This window comes from Borostomias antarcticus (assembly GCF_949987555.1).
Source record: "Borostomias antarcticus genome assembly, chromosome: 2".
Classification (NCBI taxonomy): Eukaryota; Metazoa; Chordata; class Actinopteri; order Stomiiformes; family Stomiidae; genus Borostomias; species Borostomias antarcticus.
The window spans coordinates 38,868,531-38,889,679 of NC_140235.1; the positions used below are offsets into that span (position 1 = coordinate 38,868,531).

At 44.1% G+C, this 21,149-nt stretch overlaps 1 protein-coding gene across 1 annotated transcript in view; it reads left to right on the plus strand.

The window, feature by feature from the left end:
- Positions 1 to 21,149, plus strand: part of dmgdh (dimethylglycine dehydrogenase) — a 44,177-nt gene that overhangs the window by 1,589 nt on the left and 21,439 nt on the right. The gene's annotated exons all lie outside the window — the stretch shown is intronic.

Here is a 21,149-nt window from a genome sequence, read left to right on the forward strand (position 1 = left end):
ACAGGATGGCCGGAAAGAAAACCTCTAGACTTGACTGAGAGAGCAGATCGAAAGCACCTCAAGCAGCAGGTGAAAGAAAATAAATTGGGGAAGATAAGTCAAACAAATGAATAGTTCAGCATTTTCAGTTTGTTTTCACAATGAAAAGTGCTTTATACATCAATTGAATTATTATTTTTATTATTATTATTATTATTATTATTACTACTACTACTATTATTATTATTATTATTATTATTAGTAGTAGTAGTAGTAGTAGTATCATTATTATTATCATAATTATTGTTTTTTTTATTACTTTTATTATTATCATAATTATTATTATCATTATCATTATTTAATAACACAATACCAGACATGGAATCAGAGGAAGAATATTAGAAACCACTAGAAACAAGGTCTGTGAAAATGTAAAGACTATGACTCAAGATTCTGTGACTAGGCAGGAGAGGTTGCAAGTCGGGAGAGACGTAGAGGGAGACGTGTGCTTCCCTCAACAGAGATAGATAGACAGGAGAGGTTGCCAGTAGGGAGAGACGTAGAGGGAGACGTGTGCTTCCCTCAACAGAGATAGATAGACAGGAGAGGTTGCCAGTAGGGAGAGACGTAGAGGGAGACGTGCTTCCCTCAACAGAGATAGTTAGACAGGAGAGGTTGCCAGTCGGGAGAGACGTAGAGGGAGACACGTGCTTCCCTCAAGAGAGATAGTTAGAAAGTTGATCTGAGGGAGGGTGAGAGGAGCCAGGGTCATAGTAGTAGTAGCTGTCCTGTAGTTGTCATCTGTCACCTACAGCTGTCAGAGAACTTTCCTGGTAGGGATGGTGCTGCTTTGGAACTGACCTACTTCTGTCTCTACAGCCCCTCTTACCTCTGTCCTGCCTCGTATCCCTCCAGCACACACATTCATTCATTCATTCATTCATTCATTCATTCATTCATTCATTCATTCATTCATTCATTCATTCATTCATTCAAGCTTTATTCATATTCAAAATTAGTAGTAGTTACACTCAATTGCAGTATTGCAGAGTAAATTCTACGTAATCTTGTAATCAAGATAACATAGAATTAATCATCAAGAAACAATATTACACTAGGGCTGCGAGCAGCAGTGAGCGGGCCCTCGCACCCCATGCGTGTCGGGGTCTGGCGCCGTTAAAGGGTGTGCTATTTCGGTGTGCAGTACTGAGAGAAACTTCCTGTCACCAGTAGGTGGCGCTCTAACCGTGACTCAATGCCGAAGCATAGATGTGTTCAGGATGGTACCTTGATGAAGCGTGAGAAATGTTGAGTAAATCGGATAATGTATGTAGGAGTTATGAGGACTTCCTGTTTCACCAATAGGTGGCGCTATAAGTATGACGCAATACTGACACATAGATGTGTTCAGGACAGAACCGTCATGAAGCGTGAGATATATCGGACAAATCCGATAATGTATGGAGGAGTTATGGGGACTTCCTGTTTCACCAATAGGTGGCGCTTTAAGTATGACGCAATACTGACACATAGATGTGTTCAGGACAGAACCGTCATGAAGCGTGAGATATATCGGACAAATTGGATAATGTATGGAGGAGTTATGAGGACTTCCTGTTTCACCAATAGGTGGCGCTATAAGTATGACGCAATACTGACACATAGATGTGTTCAGGACAGAACCGTCATGAAGCGTGAGATATATCGGACAAATTGGATAATGTATGGAGGAGTTATGAGGACTTCCTGTTTCACCAATAGGTGGCGCTTTAAGTATGACGCAATACTGACACATAGATGTGTTCAGGACAGAACCGTCATGAAGCGTGAGATATATCGGACAAATTGGATAATGTATGGAGGAGTTATGAGGACGTACTGTTTCACCAATAGGTGGCGCTATAAGTATGACGCAATACTGACACATAGATGTGTTCAGGACAGAACCGTCATGAAGCGTGAGATATATCGGACAAATTGGATAATGTATGGAGGAGTTATGAGGACTTCCTGTTTCACCAATAGGTGGCGCTATAAGTATGACGCAATACTGACACATAGATGTGTTCAGGACAGAACCGTCATGAAGCGTGAGATATATCGGACAAATTGGATAATGTATGGAGGAGTTATGAGGACTTCCTGTTTCACCAATAGGTGGCGCTATAAGTATGACGCAATACTGACACATAGATGTGTTCAGGACAGAACCCTCATGAAGCGTGAGATATATCGGACAAATCCGATAATGTATGGAGGAGTTATGGGGACTTCCTGTTTCACCAATAGGTGGCGCTATAAGTTTGACGCAATACTGACACCTAGATGTGTTCAGGACAGAGCCGTCATGAAACGTGAGATATATCGGACAAATTGGATAATGTATGGAGGAGTTATGAGGACTTCCTGTTTCACCAATAGGTGGCGCTATAAGATTGACGCAATACTGACACATAGATGTGTTCAGGACAGAACCGTCATGAAGCGTGAGATATATCGGACAAATTGGATAATGTATGGAGGAGTTATGAGGACTTTGTGTTTTATGGCGAAATGTCAAACTTTGGCGGGGCGCCACGGCAAGGGTGTTTGGTGAAAACTCAATTTTTTTGATAACTTTTGATCACAAAGGTCTTAAGATGAAGCTGACCCGATATGAAGTTGATCAGATGAAATCTGTAGGAGGAGTTCGTCGAAGTACGAGGCATGGAAATGGTCAAAACACGGACAAAATGGCACATTAAGAGCAAAATGGCGGACTTCCTGTTGCATGTTGGGTATAGCTCTAAGAGACATTTTAGTGTGTCTCGATGAACTACATATGCCCACCGAATCTCGTTCGCCTACATTAAACTGGAAGGTGGGGCTCGCCATTTTAAATTTTCCAGGGGGCGCTCTTGAGCCGTTTTGCCACGCCCATTTCCGTCACCCATGAATTATCAAATTTTTCACCGGGACTGATGTATCTGCAAAGTTTCATCCGTTTTCATCGATGTTTAGGCCGCCAAAAAGGCATTTGTTTGGGGAGAAGAAGAAGAAGAAGGAGAAGGGAGAATAATAACTAGTGCTGCGAGCAGCAGTGAGCGGGCCCTCGCACCCCACGCGGGTCGGGGTGTGGCGCCGTTAAAGGGTGTGCTATTTCGGTGTCCAGTACTGACAGAAACTTCCTGTCACCAGTAGGTGGCGCTCTAAGCGTGACTCAATACCGACGCATAGATGTGTTCAGGACAGTACCTTGATGAAGCGTGGGAAATGTTGTGTAAATCGGACAAAGTATGTAGGAGTTATGAGGACTTCCTGTTTCACCAGTAGGTGGCGCTGTAAGTGTGACTCAATACCGACACATAGATGGGTTCAGAAGGCCATCTTCATGAAGCATCAGCAATTTGGTGCAAATCGGATGATGTATGCAGGAGTTATGAGGACTTCCTGTTTCACCAGTAGGTGGCGCTGTAAGTGTGACTCAATACCGACACATAGATGGGTTCAGAAGGCCACCTTCATGAAGCATCAGCAATTTGGTGCAAATCGGATGATGTATGCAGGAGTTATGAGGACTTCCTGTTTCACCAATAGGTGGCGCTATACGTATGACGCAATACTGACACATAGATGTGTTCAGGACAGAACCGTCATGAAGCGTGAGCTATATCGGACAAATTGGATAATGTATGGAGGAGTTATGAGGACTTCCTGTTTCACCAATAGGTGGCGCTATAAGTATGACGCAATACTGACACATAGATGTGTTCAGGACAGAACCGTCATGAAGCGTGAGATATATCGGACAAATTGGATAATGTATGGAGGAGTTATGAGGACTTCGTGTTTTATGGCGAAATGTCAAACTTTGGCGGGGCGCCACGGCAAGGGTGTTTGGTGAAAACTCAATTTTTTTGATAACTTTTGACCACAAAGGTCTTAAGATGAAGCTGACCCGATATGAAGTTGATCGGATGAAATCTGTAGGAGGAGTTCGTCGAAGTACGAGGCATGGAAATGGTCAAAACAAGGACAAAATGGCACATTAAGAGCAAAATGGCGGACTTCCTGTTGCATGTTGGGTATAGCTCCAAGAGACATTTTAGTGTGTCTCGATGAAATACATGTGCCCTCCGAATTTCGTTCCCCTACATCAAACTGAAAGGTGGGGCTCGCCATTTTAAATTTTCCAGGGGGCGCTCTTGAGACGTTTTGCCACGCCCATTTCCGTCACCCATGAATTATCAAATTTTTCACAGGGACTGACGTATCTGCAAAGTTTCATCCGTTTTCATCGATGTTTAGGCCGCCTAAAAGGCATTTGTTTGGAGTAAAGAAGAATAATAATAATAACTAGGGCTGCGAGCAGCAGTGAGCGGGCCCTCGCACCCCACGCGTGTCGGGGTGCTGCGCCGTTAAAGGCTGTGCTATTTCGGTGTGCAGTACTGAGAGAAACTTCCTGTCACCAGTAGGTGGCGCTCTAGGCGTGACTCAATACAGAAGCATAGATGTGTTCAGGACGGTACCTTGATGAAGCGTGAGAAATGTTGAGTAAATCGGATAACGTATGTAGGAGTTATGAGGACTTCCTGTTTCACCAGTAGGTGGCGCTATAAGTATGACGCAATACTGACACATAGATGTGTTCAGGACAGAACCGTCATGAAGCGTGAGATATATCGGACAAATTGGATAATGTATGGAGGAGTTATGAGTACTTCCTGTTTCACCAATAGGTGGCGCTATAAGTATGACGCAATACTGACACATAGATGTGTTCAGGACAGAACCGTCATGAAGCGTGAGATATATCGGACAAATTGGATAATGTATGGAGGAGTTATGAGGACTTCCTGTTTCACCAATAGGTGGCGCTATAAGTATGACGCAATACTGACACATAGATGTGTTCAGGACAGAACCGTCATGAAGCGTGAGATATATCGGACAAATTGGATAATGTATGGAGGAGTTATGAGGACTTCCTGTTTCACCAATAGGTGGCGCTATAAGTATGACGCAATACTGACACATAGATGTGTTCAGGACAGAACCGTCATGAAGCGTGAGATATATCGGACAAATTGGATAATGTATGGAGGAGTTATGAGGACTTCGTGTTTTATGGCGAAATGTCAAACTTTGGCAGGGCGCCACGGCAAGGGTGTTTGGTGAAAACTCAATTTTTTTGATAACTTTTGATCACAAAGGTCTTAAGATGAAGCTGACCCGATATGAAGTTGATCGGATGAAATCTGTAGGAGGAGTTCGTCGAAGTACGAGGCATGGAAATGGTCAAAACAAGGACAAAATGGCACATTAAGAGCAAAATGGCGGACTTCCTGTTGCATGTTGGGTATAGCTCCAAGAGACATTTAAGTGTGGCTCGATGAAATACATATGCCCACCGAATTTCGTTAGCCTACATCAAACTGAAAGGTGGGGCTCGCCATTTTAAACTTTCCAGGGGGCGCTCTTGAGCCGTTTTGCCACGCCCATTTCCGTCACCCATGAATTATCAAATTTTTCACCGGGACTGACGTATCTGCAAAGTTTCATCCGTTTTCATCGATGTTCAGGCCGCCTAAAAGGCATTTGTTTGGAGTAAAGGAGAAGAAGAAGGAGAAGAAGAATAATAATAATCCTTCGAGTTTCAATAGGGCCTCGCACCGCCAGTGCTCGGGCCCTAACTAGGGCTGCGAGCAGCATTGAGCGGGCCCTCGCACTCCACGCGTGTCGGGGTGCGGCGCTGTTAAAGGGTGTGCTATTTCGGTGTCCAGTACTGAGAGAAACTTCCGGTCACCAGTAGGTGGCGCTCTAAGCGTGACTCAATACCGACGCATAGATGTGTTCAGGACGGTACCTTGATGAAGCATGAGAAATGTTGTGTAAATCGGAAAATGTATGTAGGACTTATGATGACTTCCTGCTTGACCTGTAGGCGGCGCTATAAGTATGACTCAATGCTGACGCACAGATGTGTTCAGGATGCGACCTTCATCAAGCATGAGCAATATGGAGTAAATCGGATAACGTATGTAGGAGTTATGAGTACTTCCTCTTTCACCAGTAGGTGGCGCTGTAAGTGTGACTCAATACTGACGCATAGATGTGTTCAGAATGCGACCTTCATGAATCGTTAGCAATTTGGTGCAAATCGGACAATATATGTAGGAGTCATGAGGACTTCCTGTTTCACCAATAGGTGGTGCTATAAGTATGACGCAATACTGACACATAGATGTGTTCAGGACAGAACCGTCATGAAGCGTGAGATATATCGGACAAATCGGATAATGTATGGAGGAGTTATGAGGACTTCCTGTTTCACCAATAGGTGGCGCTATAAGTATGACGCAATACTGACACATAGATGTGTTCAGGACAGAACTGTCATGAAGCGTGAGACATATCGGACAAATTGGATAATGTATGGAGGAGTTATGAGGACTTCCTGTTTCACCAATAGGTGGCGCTATAAGTATGACGCAATACTGACACATAGATGTGTTCAGGACAGAACTGTCATGAAGCGTGAGACATATCGGACAAATTGGATAATGTATGGAGGAGTTATGAGGACTTCCTGTTTTACCAATAGGTGGCGCAATAAGTATGATGCAATACTGACACAAAGATGTGTTCAGGACAGAACCGTCATGAAGCGTGAGATATATCGGACAAATTGGATAATGTATGGAGGAGTTATGAGGACTTCCTGTTTTATGGCGAAATGTCAAACTTTGGCGGGGCGCCACGGCAAGGGTGTTTGGTGAAAACTCAATTTTTTTGATAACTTTTGATCACAAAGGTCTTAAGATGAAGCTGACCCGATATGAAGTTGATCGGATGAAATCTGTAGGAGGAGTTCGTCAAAGTACGAGGCATGGAAATGGTCAAAACAAGGACAAAATGGCACATAAAGAGCAAAATTGCGGACTTCCTGTTGCATGTTGGGTATAGCTCCAAGAGACATTTTAGTGTGGCTCGATGAAATACATATGCCCACCGAATTTCGTTCGCCTACATTAAACTGAAAGGTGGGGCTCGCCATTTTAAATTTTCCAGGGGGCGCTCTTGAGACGTTTTGCCACGCCCATTTCCGTCACCCATGAATTATCAAATTTTTCACCGGGACTGACGTATCTGCAAAGTTTCATCCGTTTTCATCGATGTTTAGGCCGCCAAAAAGGCATTTGTTTTGGAAGAAGGAGAATAATAATAATAACTAGGGCTGCGAGCAGCAGTGAGCGGGCCCTCGCACCCCATGCGTGTCGGGGTGTGGCGCCGTTAAAGGGTGTGCTATTTCGGTGTGCAGTACTGAGAGAAACTTTCTGTCACCAGTAGGTGGCGCTCTAAGCGTGACTCAATACCGATGCATAGATGTGTTCAGGGCCGTACCTTGATGAAGCGTGAGAAGTTTTGAGTAAATCGGATAATGTATGTAGGAGTTATGAGGACTTTCTGTTTCACCAGTAGGTGGCGCTGTAAGTGTGACTCAATACCGACACATAGATGGGTTCAGAAGGCCACCTTCATGAAGCGTCAGCAATTTGGTGCAAATCGGATGATGTATGCAGGAGTTATGAGGACTTCCTGTTTCACCAATAGGTGGCGCTATACGTATGACGCAATACTGACACATAGATGTGTTCAGGACAGAACCGTCATGAAGCGTGAGCTATATCGGACAAATTGGATAATGTATGGAGGAGTTATGAGGACTTCCTGTTTCACCAATAGGTGGCGCTATAAGTATGACGCAATACTGAAACATAGATGTGTTCAGGACAGAACCGTCATGAAGCGTGAGATATATCGGACGAATTGGATAATGTATGGAGGAGTTATGAGGACTTCCTGTTTCACCAATAGGTGGCGCTATAAGTATGACGCAATACTGACACATAGATGTGTTCAGGACAGAACCGTCATGAAGCGTGAGATATATCAGACAAATTGGATAATGTATGTAGTAGTTATGAGGACTTCCTGTTTCACCAATAGGTGGCGCTATAAGTATGATGCAATACTGACACATAGATGTTTTCAGGACAGAACTGTCATGAAGCGTGAGATATATCGGACGAATTGGATAATGTATGTAGGAGTTATGAGGACTTCCTGTTTCACCAATAGGTGGCGCTATAAGTATGACGCAATACTGACACATAGATGTGTTCAGGAGAGAACCGTCATGAAGCGTGAGATATATCAGACAAATTGGATAATGTATGTAGTAGTTATGAGGACTTCCTGTTTCACCAATAGGTGGCGCTATAAGTATGACGCAATACTGACACATAGATGTGTTCAGGACAGAACCGTCATGAAGCGTGAGATATATCGGACAAATCGGATAATGTATGGAGGAGTTATGAGGACTTCCTGTTTTACCAATAGGTGGCGCTATAAGTATGACGCAATACTGACACATAGATGTGTTCAGGACAGAACCTTCATGAAGCGTGAGATATATCGGACGAATTGGATAATGTATGGAGGAGTTATGAGGACTTCCTGTTTCACCAATAGGTGGCGCTATAAGTATGACGCAATACTGACACATAGATGTGTTCAGGACAGAACCGTCATGAAGCATGAGATATATCGGACAAATTGGATAATGTATGGAGGAGTTATGAGGACTTCCTGTTTCACCAATAGGTGGCGCTATAAGTATGACGCAATACTGACACATAGATGTGTTCAGGACAGAACCGTCATGAAGCGTGAGCTATATCAGACAAATTGGATAATGTATGTAGTAGTTATGAGGACTTCCTGTTTCACCAATAGGTGGCGCTATAAGTATGATGCAATACTGACACATAGATGTTTTCAGGACAGAACCGTCATGAAGCGTGAGATATATCGGACGAATTGGATAATGTATGTAGGAGTTATGAGGACTTCCTGTTTCACCAATAGGTGGCGCTATAAGTATGACGCAATACTGACACATAGATGTGTTCAGGAGAGAACCGTCATGAAGCGTGAGATATATCAGACAAATTGGATAATGTGTGTAGTAGTTATGAGGACTTCCTGTTTCACCAATAGGTGGCGCTATAAGTATGACGCAATACTGACACATAGATGTGTTCAGGACAGAACCGTCATGAAGCGTGAGATATATCGGACAAATCGGTTAATGTATGGAGGAGTTATGAGGACTTCCTGTTTTACCAATAGGTGGCGCTATAAGTATGACGCAATACTGACACATAGATGTGTTCAGGACAGAACCTTCATGAAGCGTGAGATATATCGGACGAATTGGATAATGTATGGAGGAGTTATGAGGACTTCCTGTTTCACCAATAGGTGGCGCTATAAGTATGACGCAATACTGACACATAGATGTGTTCAGGACAGAACCGTCATGAAGCGTGAGATATATCGGACAAATTGGATAATGTATGGAGGAGTTATGAGGACTTCCTGTTTCACCAATAGGTGGCGCTATAAGTATGACGCAATACTGACACATAGATGTGTTCAGGACAGAACCGTCATGAAGCGTGAGATAAATCGGACAAATCGGATAATGTATGGAGGAGTTATGAGGACTTCCTGTTTCACCAATAGGTGGCGCTATAAGTATGACGCAATACTGACACATAGATGTGTTCAGGACAGAACCCTCATGAAGCGTGAGATATATCGGACAAATCGGATAATGTATGGAGGAGTTATGAGGACTTCCTGTTTTACCAATAGGTGGCGCTATAAGTATGACGCAATACTGACACATAGATGTGTTCAGGACAGAACCTTCATGAAGCGTGAGATATATCGGACGAATTGGATAATGTATGGAGGAGTTATGAGGACTTCCTGTTTCACCAATAGGTGGCGCTATAAGTATGACGCAATACTGACACATAGATGTGTTCAGGACAGAACTGTCATGAAGCGTGAGATATATCGGACAAATTGGATAATGTATGTAGGAGTTATGAGGACTTCGTGTTTTATGGCGAAATGTCAAACTTTGGCGGGGCGCCACGGCAAGGGTGTTTGGTGAAAACTCAATTTTTTTGATAACTTTTGATCACAAAGGTCTTAAGATGAAGCTGACCCGATATGAAGTTGATCGGATGAAATCTGTAGGAGGAGTTCGTCAAAGTACGAGGCATGGAAATGGTCAAAACAAGGACAAAATGGCACATTAAGAGCAAAATGGCGGACTTCCTGTTGCATGTTGGGTATAGCTCCAAGAGACATTTTAGTGTGGCTCGATGAAATACATATGCCCACCGAATTTCGTTTGCCTACATTAAACTGAAAGGTGGGGCTCGCCATTTTAAATTTTCCAGGGGGCGCTCTTGAGCCGTTTTGCCACGCCCATTTCCGTCACCCATGAATTATCAAATTTTTCACCGGGACTGACGTATCTGCAAAGTTTCATCCGTTTTCATCGATGTTCAGGCCGCCTAAAAGGCATTTGTTTGGAGTAAAGGAGAAGAAGAAGGAGAAGAATAATAATAATCCTTCGAGTTTCAATAGGGCCTCGCACCGCCAGTGCTCGGGCCCTAACTAGTGCTGCGAGCAGCAGTGAGCGGGCCCTCGCACCCCACGCGTGTCGGGGTGCTGCGCCGTTAAAGGCTGTGCTATTTCGGTGTGCAGTACTGAGAGAAACTTCCTGTCACCAGTAGGTGGCGCTCTAGGCGTGACTCAATACCGAAGCATAGATGTGTTCAGGACGGTACCTTGATGAAGCGTGAGAAATGTTGAGTAAATCGGATAACGTATGTAGGAGTTATGAGGACTTCCTGTTTCACCAGTAGGTGGCGCTGTAAGTGTGACTCAATACCGACACATAGATGGGTTCAGGACAGAACTGTCATGAAGCGTGAGACATATCGGACAAATCGGATAATGTATGGAGGAGTTATGAGGACGTACTGTTTCACCAATAGGTGGCGCTATAAGTATGACGCAATACTGACACATAGATGTGTTCAGGACAGAACCGTCATGAAGCGTGAGATATATCGGACAAATCGGATAATGTATGGAGGAGTTATGAGGACGTACTGTTTCACCAATAGGTGGCGCTATAAGTATGACGCAATACTGACACATAGATGTGTTCAGGACAGAACCGTCATGAAGCGTGAGATATATCGGACAAATTGGATAATGTATGGAGGAGTTATGAGGACTTCCTGTTTCACCAATAGGTGGCGCTATAAGTATGACGCAATACTGACACATAGATGTGTTCAGGACAGAACCGTCATGAAGCGTGAGATATATCGGACAAATTGGATAATGTATGGAGGAGTTATGAGTACTTCCTGTTTCACCAGTAGGTGGCGCTGTAAGTGTGACTCAATATCGACGCATAGATGTGTTCAGAAGGTGACCTTCACGAAGCGTCAGTAATTTGGTGCAAATCGGATGATGTATGCAGGAGTTATGAGGACTTCCTGTTTCACCAATAGGTGGCGCTATAAGTATGACGCAATACTGACACATAGATGTGTTCAGGACAGAACCGTCATGAAGCGTGAGATATATCGGACAAATTGGATAATGTATGGAGGAGTTATGAGGACTTCCTGTTTCACCAGTAGGTGGCGCTGTAAGTGTGACTCAATACCGACACATAGATGGGTTCAGAAGGCCACCTTCATGAAGCATCAGCAATTTGGTGCAAATCGGATGATGTATGCAGGAGTTATGAGGACTTCCTGTTTCACCAATAGGTGGCGCTATAAGTATGATGCAATACTGACACATAGATGTGTTCAGGACAGAACCGTCATGAAGCGTGAGATATATCGGACGAATTGGATAATGTATGTAGGAGTTATGAGGACTTCCTGTTTCACCAATAGGTGGCGCTATAAGTATGACGCAATACTGACACATAGATGTGTTCAGGACAGAACCGTCATGAAGCGTGAGATATATCGGACAAATCCGATAATGTATGGAGGAGTTATGGGGACTTCCTGTTTCACCAATAGGTGGCGCTATAAGTATGATGCAATACTGACACATAGATGTGTTCAGGACAGAACCGTCATGAAGCGTGAGATATATCGGACAAATTGGATAATGTATGGAGGAGTTATGAGGACCTCGTGTTTTATTGCGAAATGTCAAACTTTGGCGGGGCGCCACGGGAAGGGTGTTTGGTGAAAACTCAATTTTTTTGATAACTTTTGATCACAAAGGTCTTAAGATGAAGCTGACCGAATATGAAGTTGATCGGATGAAATCTGTAGGAGGAGTTCGTTGAAATACGAGGCATGGAAATGGTCAAAACAAGGACAAAATGGCACATTAAAAGCAAAATGGCGGCCTTCCTGTTGCATGTTGGGTACAGCTCCAAGAGACATTTTAGTGTGGCTCGATGAAATACATATGCCCACCGAATTTCGTTCGCCTACATCAAACCGAAAGGTGGGGCTCACCATTTTAAATTTTCCAGGGGGCGCTCTTGAGCCGTTTTGCCACGCCCATTTCCCTCACCCATGAATTATCAAATTTTTCACCGGGACTGACGTATCTGCAAAGTTTTATCCGTTTTCATCGATGTTTAGGCCGCCAAAAAGGCATTTGTTTTGGAAGAAGGAGAAGGTAGAATAATAACTAGGGCTGCGAGCAGCAGTGAGCGGGCCCTCGCACCCCATGCGGGTCGGGGTGTGGCGCCGTTAAAGGGTGTGCTATTTGGGTGTCCAGTACTGAGAGAAACTTCCTGTCACCAGTAGGTGGCGCTCTAAGCGTGATTCAATACCAACACATAGATGTGTTCAGGACAGTACCTTGATGAAGCGTGAGAAATGTTGTGTAAATCAGATAACGTATGTAGGAGTTATGAGGACTTCCTGTTTCACCAGTAGGTGGCGCTGTACGTGTGACTCAATACCGAAGCATAGATGTGTTCAGGACGTTACCTTGATGAAGCGTGAGAAATCTTGAGTAAATCGGATAACGTATGTAGGAGTTATGAGGACTTCCTGTTTCACCAGTAGGTGGCGCTGTAAGTGTGACTCAATACCGACACATAGATGGGTTCAGAAGGCCACCTTCATGAAGCGTCAGCAATTTGGTGCAAATCGGATGATGTATGCAGGAGTTATGAGGACTTCCTGTTTCACCAATAGGTGGCGCTATAAGTATGACGCAATACTGACACATAGATGTGTTCAGGACAGAACCGTCATGAAGCGTGAGATAAATCGGACAAATCGGATAATGTATGGAGGAGTTATGAGGACTTCCTGTTTCACCAATAGGTGGCGCTATAAGTATGACGCAATACTGACACATAGATGTGTTCAGGACAGAACCGTCATGAAGCGTGAGATATATCGGACAAATCGGATAATGTATGGAGGAGTTATGAGGACTTCCTGTTTTACCAATAGGTGGCGCTATAAGTATGACGCAATACTGACACATAGATGTGTTCAGGACAGAACCTTCATGAAGCGTGAGATATATCGGACGAATTGGATAATGTATGGAGGAGTTATGAGGACTTCCTGTTTCACCAATAGGTGGCGCTATAAGTATGATGCAATACTAACACATAGATGTGTTCAGGACAGAACCTTCATGAAGCGTGAGATATATCGGACGAATTGGATAATGTATGGAGGAGTTATGAGGACTTCCTGTTTCACCAATAGGTGGCGCTATAAGTATGATGCAATACTAACACATAGATGTGTTCAGGACAGAACAGTCATGAAGCGTTTGATATATCGGACGAATTGGATAATGTATGTAGGAGTTATGAGGACTTCCTGTTTCACCAATAGGTGGCGCTATAAGTATGACGCAATACTGACACATAGATGTGTTCAGGACAGAACCGTCATGAAGCGTGAGACATATCGGACAAATCGGATAATGTATGGAGGAGTTATGAGGACTTCCTGTTTCACCAATAGGTGGCGCAATAAGTATGACGCAATACTGACACATAGATGTGTTCAGGACAGAACTGTCATGAAGCGTGAGATATATCGGACAAATCCGATAATGTATGGAGGAGTTATGAGGACATCGTGTTTTATGGCGAAATGTCAAACATTGGCGGGGCGCCACGGCAAGGGTGTTTGGTGAAAACTCAATTTTTTTGATAACTTTTGATCACAAAGGTCTTTAGATGAAGCTGACCCGATATGAAGTTGATCGGATGAAATCTGTAGGAGGAGTTCGTCGAAGTACGAGGCATGGAAATGGTCAAAACAAGGACAAAATGGCACATCAAGAGCAAAATGGCGGACTTCCTGTTGCATGTTGGGTATAGCTCCAAGAGACATTTAAGTGTGGCTCGATGAAATACATATGCCCTCCGAATTTCGTTCGCCTACATCAAACTGAAAGGTGGGGCTCGCCATTTTAAATTTTCCAGGGGGCGCTCTTGAGCCGTTTTGCCACGCCTATTTCCGGCACCCATGAATTATCAAATTTTTCACCGGGACTGACGTATCTACAAAGTTTCATCCGTTTTCATCGATGTTTAGGCCGCCAAAAAGGCATTTGTTTCGGAAGAAGAATAATAATAATAATCCTTCGAGTTTCAATAGGGCCTCGCACCGCCAGTGCTCGGGCCCTAATTAAAGCTGCAAGCAGCGTTGTGGGGGCCAAGCTGACCACGCAAAAGATGAAGCAAATACGACTGATGTTTTGAAGGCTTTAGAGATATGTTTGTCGGACTGCAACTACACTGCAGACTTGGTAAACACACCAAACGTTATAACCACTGCAAACTTCAACCACTGCAAACTATGAAAATCATTCAGCTCAATAAAACAAGAAAAGTAGGCTGGTCTAATACTCAACACTCGTGGGCAGCGGATGAGAGCTAAAGTCTTTCCCACACCCGTGTGGCCAGCCCGTTCGTGGAAATTCTGCCACACCTTCTCTTTCAAGGCTGTAGGGAGGACCAGCTGAAAGATGGAGTTTGCGGTGTTGGGGTTCCTCACACACTGATGCAAGACTCCCTCCCTCAGAGTCAGCCTCTATCACTCCTTGAGGATCTGCCGAGTGTCACGTGGCAGGGCGATCCTTTCTGTTGCACTGGGCGGTTTCCCTGTCTGCAAGGATAACAGCATGTGGCGAATCATGTCATCTTTTCGCTGGGCGTCCTTCCATTCTCCAGGGGGTTCGGCCCAGCTGCACTTCTTCTAGGTCAACTTGGACAGGAGAGTTAAGCATTTCTGGGCATGGGTTTTCCACCCCGGTGAGAAAAGTCTTCAGGGCCAGGATCTCCTCCTCTTCACCATCCTCTCCTCCATCCACAGGTACACGAGATAGGGCATCAGCATTAACATTGGTTTTGTCAGGCTGGAACTTGATGTTGAAGTGGTAGTTGTAGAGTCTGGCTGCCCACTGTTGCTCCAAGCTTCTCAGGTTCACCTCCTGTAAGTTTGCGAGAATGTTGTTGTCAGTGAACACTACAAAATGGGAGCCTAGAGTGGAATTTCTTGCTGCACCAGCGAAAGACGGCCTACCTTCTGATAGCAATGAAGGTAAACAGGAGTCTGGCCAGTGTTCTTCACTTCTTCACTTGCACCTTCCCATTCAGACAAACTAGACTCCATTGAATCTTCAAAACCTTCCCCTACTCCACAGAAGTCTACACCCACTCACTGCATTTCCTTTACCCACTTTGACTATTTGTACACGGCCATGAACATGGCAAACAATACGCAACCAAGTTCCGTCTGCTGCATTTTACACAAGAGGAGCGCATTACTGTACTATATGTGATTGTCTGTACTGTATGTGCTTGTGTCTATGTAATTGTGTCTATTGTATGTTATGTTCTCTGCTGTACTGTATGTCTGTGATTGTCTACTGTATGTGCTTCCGTCTGATTTTCTCTACTGTATGCAATTGTCTATGTGATTATCTTTACTGTATGAGCTTGTCTATGTGATTGTCTCTACTGTATGTGCTTGTCTGGATAATCGTCTCTACAACAAAACCCATGAATATGATGTACCGTACTGTAAGATGCCTCCCCCACATGGCAAACATTTGTAATACACACATATTACTTACTCTAAACAATAGGCACACGAGTCCCTGGTCTGTGAGCCAAATTTCACAACTTTTAACTGGCAGGAGCGACCTACAATGATTCTGTTGTCTGCCATTGACTTCCACAGCAGCATAATTACAATAATTATAAGAATGCACTTTGGATGAACGGGAATCGAACCCTGAACTCGCTGCTTGCGAGACTGACGCGCTACCCGCTATGCCACAACGGATCTTACAAAGTGCGTCGCAGATTTGAGTGGATAATGTCAGCTTCTGCTTCCTCTTGGTAGAGTGAGTCCTGAGCCCTTAATTAATGTCACCTGGTAGGGTTGCTTCCTCTCGGTAGAGTGAGAGGGGGGGGTGTCTTTGTTTAAATTGGCACACAGCGAAAAGTATACATAGCATAGCTCAACTATTTACTTCTTCAGAATCCAGACAATCACGCGAACATTTCCATGTATAAAATGTCCTTCGGTCTTCAGAAGTGTAGGAGAGGTGAAGAGTTAGAAACAGTTAGAGATTCTAGAGCGAAGAGAGATTTTCTAGAGTGTGGCTCCATTGATTTCAATGGAGGAGGGGGGGTCATTATTCGAACTGTCACAGAGTGAAAAATATACATCGAAGAGCTTAGCCTTTTTGATTTTATGAATCCCAAGAGTCGTGTGAACGTTTTGATATATAAAATGTGTATGAGCTGTGAGAATTGGAAGAGGGATGGCAGTTTAGAAAATGTGTGACTTTTTCCAAAATGCGCCTTTCAGCACTCTGAAACTGGGGAAATTGTGCAGAAGACAAAAAGTGTTCCTTTCATTCTGCAATCAAACAAATGAAGTAATAATGACACCATGGGGTGTTTTGAACTCAGCATGAGCCAGGGAATCCATTGTTACCATAATTTTGAAGATTGGACATACAGTTCAAAAGTTACTGGCATAAACGCAACTCCAACTTTGACACGCTGGTGGCGCTAGAGTGCACGAGATGTCAACATGAGGCTTGGTGACAGATGTCATGGGTATGTCCCGAATGAGTGTGCCAAATGTGGTTTTGATAGATTAAAACATTACTGAGATATGACCCCAGTTCCTGTTTTGCAGCTTTTCTGCCAATTTTGATTGGCTGTCACATGCGAACACAATGGATAATCAAAAATCCCTGTACATCCTTTGTAGACATTGGTGTATAGATGACATCCACCGATGTTCATGCAAATTGGTGAAAGTTCCTAGGAGGAGATACATTTTAAGGGTTTTGCACATCATTCAAAATGGCGGAGAAGCCAAGATGGCCACAATGACGTCATAGAGTGCGTTGAATCCGGCTTGAGCCAAGGAATTGAAGGACACCTGAAGTTTGAAAATTGGACTTGCTGAAGAAAAGCTGCATGCATAAATGCACCTCCAACTTTGACACGTTGGTGGCGCTAGAGAGGGTGAGGTGTGGACATGAGACTTGGTGAGGAGGGTCAGGGCACTGTCCCGAATGAGTGTGCCATTTTTCATAACTTTCTACCATAAGCTTCTATGGGCTGCCATAGACTACAATGGCAGAGGAATAAAGAAGAAAGAGAAACGGTACAAACTTAATGGGTGCCTGCGCAGCTGCGCTGCTTGGCCCCCAACTAGTGCTGCGAGCAGCAGTGAGCGGGCCCTCGCACCCCACGCGGGTCGGGGTGTGGCGCCGTAAAAGGGTGTGCTATTTCGGTGTCCAGTACTGACAGAAACTTCCTGTCACCAGTAGGTGGCGCTCTAAGCGTGACTCAATACCGACGCATAGATGTGTTCAGGACAGTACCTTGATGAAGCGTGAGAAATGTTGTGTAAATCGGACAAAGTATGTAGGAGTTATGAGGACTTCCTGTAAGCAGTAGGTGGCGCTGTAGGTATGACGCAATACTGACCTACAGATGTGTTCAAGATGCGACCTTCATCAAGCATGAGCAATTTGGAGTAAATCGGATAATGTATGTAGGAGTTATGAGTACTTCCTGTTTCACCAGTAGGTGGCGCTGTAAGTGTAACTCAATACCGACGCATAGATGTGTTCAGAAGGTGACCTTCATGAAGCGTCAGCAATTTGGTGCAAATCGTATGATGTATGCAGGAGTTATGAGGACTTCCTGTTTCACCAATAGGTGGCGCTATAAGTATGACGCAATACTGACACATAGATGTGTTCAGGACAGAACCGTCATGAAGCGTGAGATATATCGGACAAATTGGATAATGTATGTAGGAGTTATGAGGACTTCCTGTTTCACCAATAGGTGGCGCAATAAGTATGATGCAATACTGACACAAAGATGTGTTCAGGACAGAACCGTCATGAAGCGTGAGATATATCGGACAAATTGGATAATGTATGTAGGAGTTATGAGGACTTCCTGTTTCACCAATAGGTGGCGCTATAAGTATGATGCAATACTGACACAAAGATGTGTTCAGGACAGAACCGTCATGAAGCGTGAGATATATCGGACAAATTGGATAATGTATGTAGGAGTTATGAGGACTTCCTGTTTCACCAATAGGTGGCGCTATAAGTATGACGCAATACTGACACATAGATGTGTTCAGGACAGAACTGTCATGAAGCGTGAGACATATCGGACAAATCGGATAATGTATGGAGGAGTTATGAGGACTTCCTGTTTCACCAATAGGTGGCGCTATAAGTATGGCGCAATACTGACACATAGATGTGTTCAGGACAGAACCGTCATGAAGCGTGAGCTATATCGGACAAATTGGATAATGTATGGAGGAGTTATGAGGACTTCCTGTTTCACCAATAGGTGGCGCTATAAGTATGACGCAATACTGAAACATAGATGTGTTCAGGACAGAACCGTCATGAAGCGTGAGATTTATCGGACAAATTGGATAATGTATGGAGGAGTTATGAGGACTTCGTGTTTTATGGCGAAATGTCAAACTTTGGCGGGGCGCCACGGCAAGGGTGTTTGGTGAAAACTAAATTTTTTTGATAACTTTTGATCACAAAGGTCTTAAGATGAAGCTGACCCGATATGAAGTTGATCGGATGAAATCTATAGGAGGAGTTCGTCAAAGTACGAGGCATGGAAATGGTCAAAACACGGTCAAAATGGCACATTAAAAGCAAAATGGCGGCCTTCCTGTTGCATGTTGGGTAAAGCTCCAAGAGACATTTTAGTGTGTCTCGATGAAATACATATGCCCACCGAATTTCGTTCGCCTACATCAAACTGAAAGGTGGGGCTCGCCATTTTAAATTTTCCAGGGGGCGCTCTTGAGCCGTTTTGCCACGCCCATTTCCGTCACCCATGAATTATAAAATTTTTCACCGGGCCTGACGTATCTGCAAAGTTTCGTGAGTTTTCATTGATGTTTAGGCCACTATAAAGGCATTTGTTTGGGGAGAAGAAGGAGAAGGAGAAGGAGAATAATAATCCTTCGAAATACAATAGGGCCTCGCACCGCCAGTGCTCGGGCCCTAACTAGGGCTGCGAGCAGCATTGAGCGGGCCCTCGCACTCCACGCGTGTCGGGGTGCGGGGCCGTTAAAGGGTGTGCTATGTCGGTGTCCAGTACTGAGAGAAACTTCCTGTCACCAGTAGGTGGCGCTCTAAGCGTGACTCAATACCGACGCATAGTTGTGTTCAGGACGGTACCTTGATGAAGCATGAGAAATGTTGTGTAAATCGGACAAAGTATGTAGGAGTTATGAGGACTTCCTGTAAGCAGTAGGTGGCGCTGTAGGTATGACGCAATACTGACCTACAGATGTGTTCAAGATGCGACCTTCATCAAGCATGAGCAATTTGGAGTAAATCGGATAATGTATGTAGGAGTTATGAGTACTTCCTGTTTCACCAGTAGGTGGCGCTGTAAGTGTAACTCAATACCGACGTATAGATGTGTTCAGAAGGTGACCTTCATGAAGCGTCAGCAATTTGGTGCAAATCGGATGATGTATGCAGGTGTTATGAGGACTTCCTGTTTCACCAATAGGTGGCGCTATAAGTATGACGCAATACTGACAGATAGATGTGTTCAGGACAGAACCGTCATGAAGCGTGAGATATATCGGACAAATCGGATAATGTATGGAGGAGTTATGAGGACTTCCTGTTTCACCAATAGGTGGCGCTATAAGTATGACGCAATACTGACACATAGATGTGTTCAGGACAGAACCGTCATGAAGCGTGAGATATATCGGACAAATTGGATAATGTATGGAGGAGTTATGAGGACTTCGTGTTTTATGGCGAAATGTCAAACTTTGGCGGGGCGCCACGGCAAGGGTGTTTGGTGAAAACTCAATTTTTTTGATAACTTTTGATCACAAAGGTCTTAAGATGAAGCTGACCCGATATGAAGTTGATCGGATGAAATCTGTAGGAGGAGTTCGTCGAAGTACGAGGCATGGAAATGGTCAAAACAAGGACAAAATGGCACATTAAGCGCAAAATGGCGGACTTCCTGTTGCATGTTGGGTATAGCTCCAAGAGACATTTAAGTGTGGCTCGATGAAATACATATGCCCACCGAATTTCGTTCGCCTACATCAAACTGAAAGGTGGGGCTCGCCATTTTAAACTTTCCAGGGGGCGCTCTTGAGCCGTTTTGCCACACCCATTTCCGTCACCCATGAATTATCAAATTTTTCACCGGGACTGACGTATCTGCAAAGTTTCATTCGTTTTCATCGATGTTTAGGCCGCCAAAAAGGCATTTGTTTGGGGAGAAGAATAACAAGAAGGTAGGAGAATAATAATAATCCTTCGAAATTCAATAGGGCCTCGCACCGCCAGTGCTCGGGCCCTAATAATAATCCTTCGAGTTTCAATAGGGCCTCGCACCGCCAGTGCTCGGGCCCTAATAATCCTTCGAAATACAATAGGGCCTCGCACCGCCAGTGCTCGGGCCCTAATTAACAAGAATTAACAAAATTACATAAACAAGAATCAATAAACACAATTACACAAGAATCAATAAACAATTCAAAAACAATTTAAAAACAGCTACAAACTGTGTTGACCGGCTTGGTCTCCAACGTTCTAAAGCTCACAGCCCACAGTAGTAGTATAGCCGTTGTCTGTTAAAATTGTGTTATTTTTGTTCAGTTGTGTTTTGTTGTTTGTTTTGTTTGTTAAACCTGTAGCACTTTCAGATTTCTTTCAAA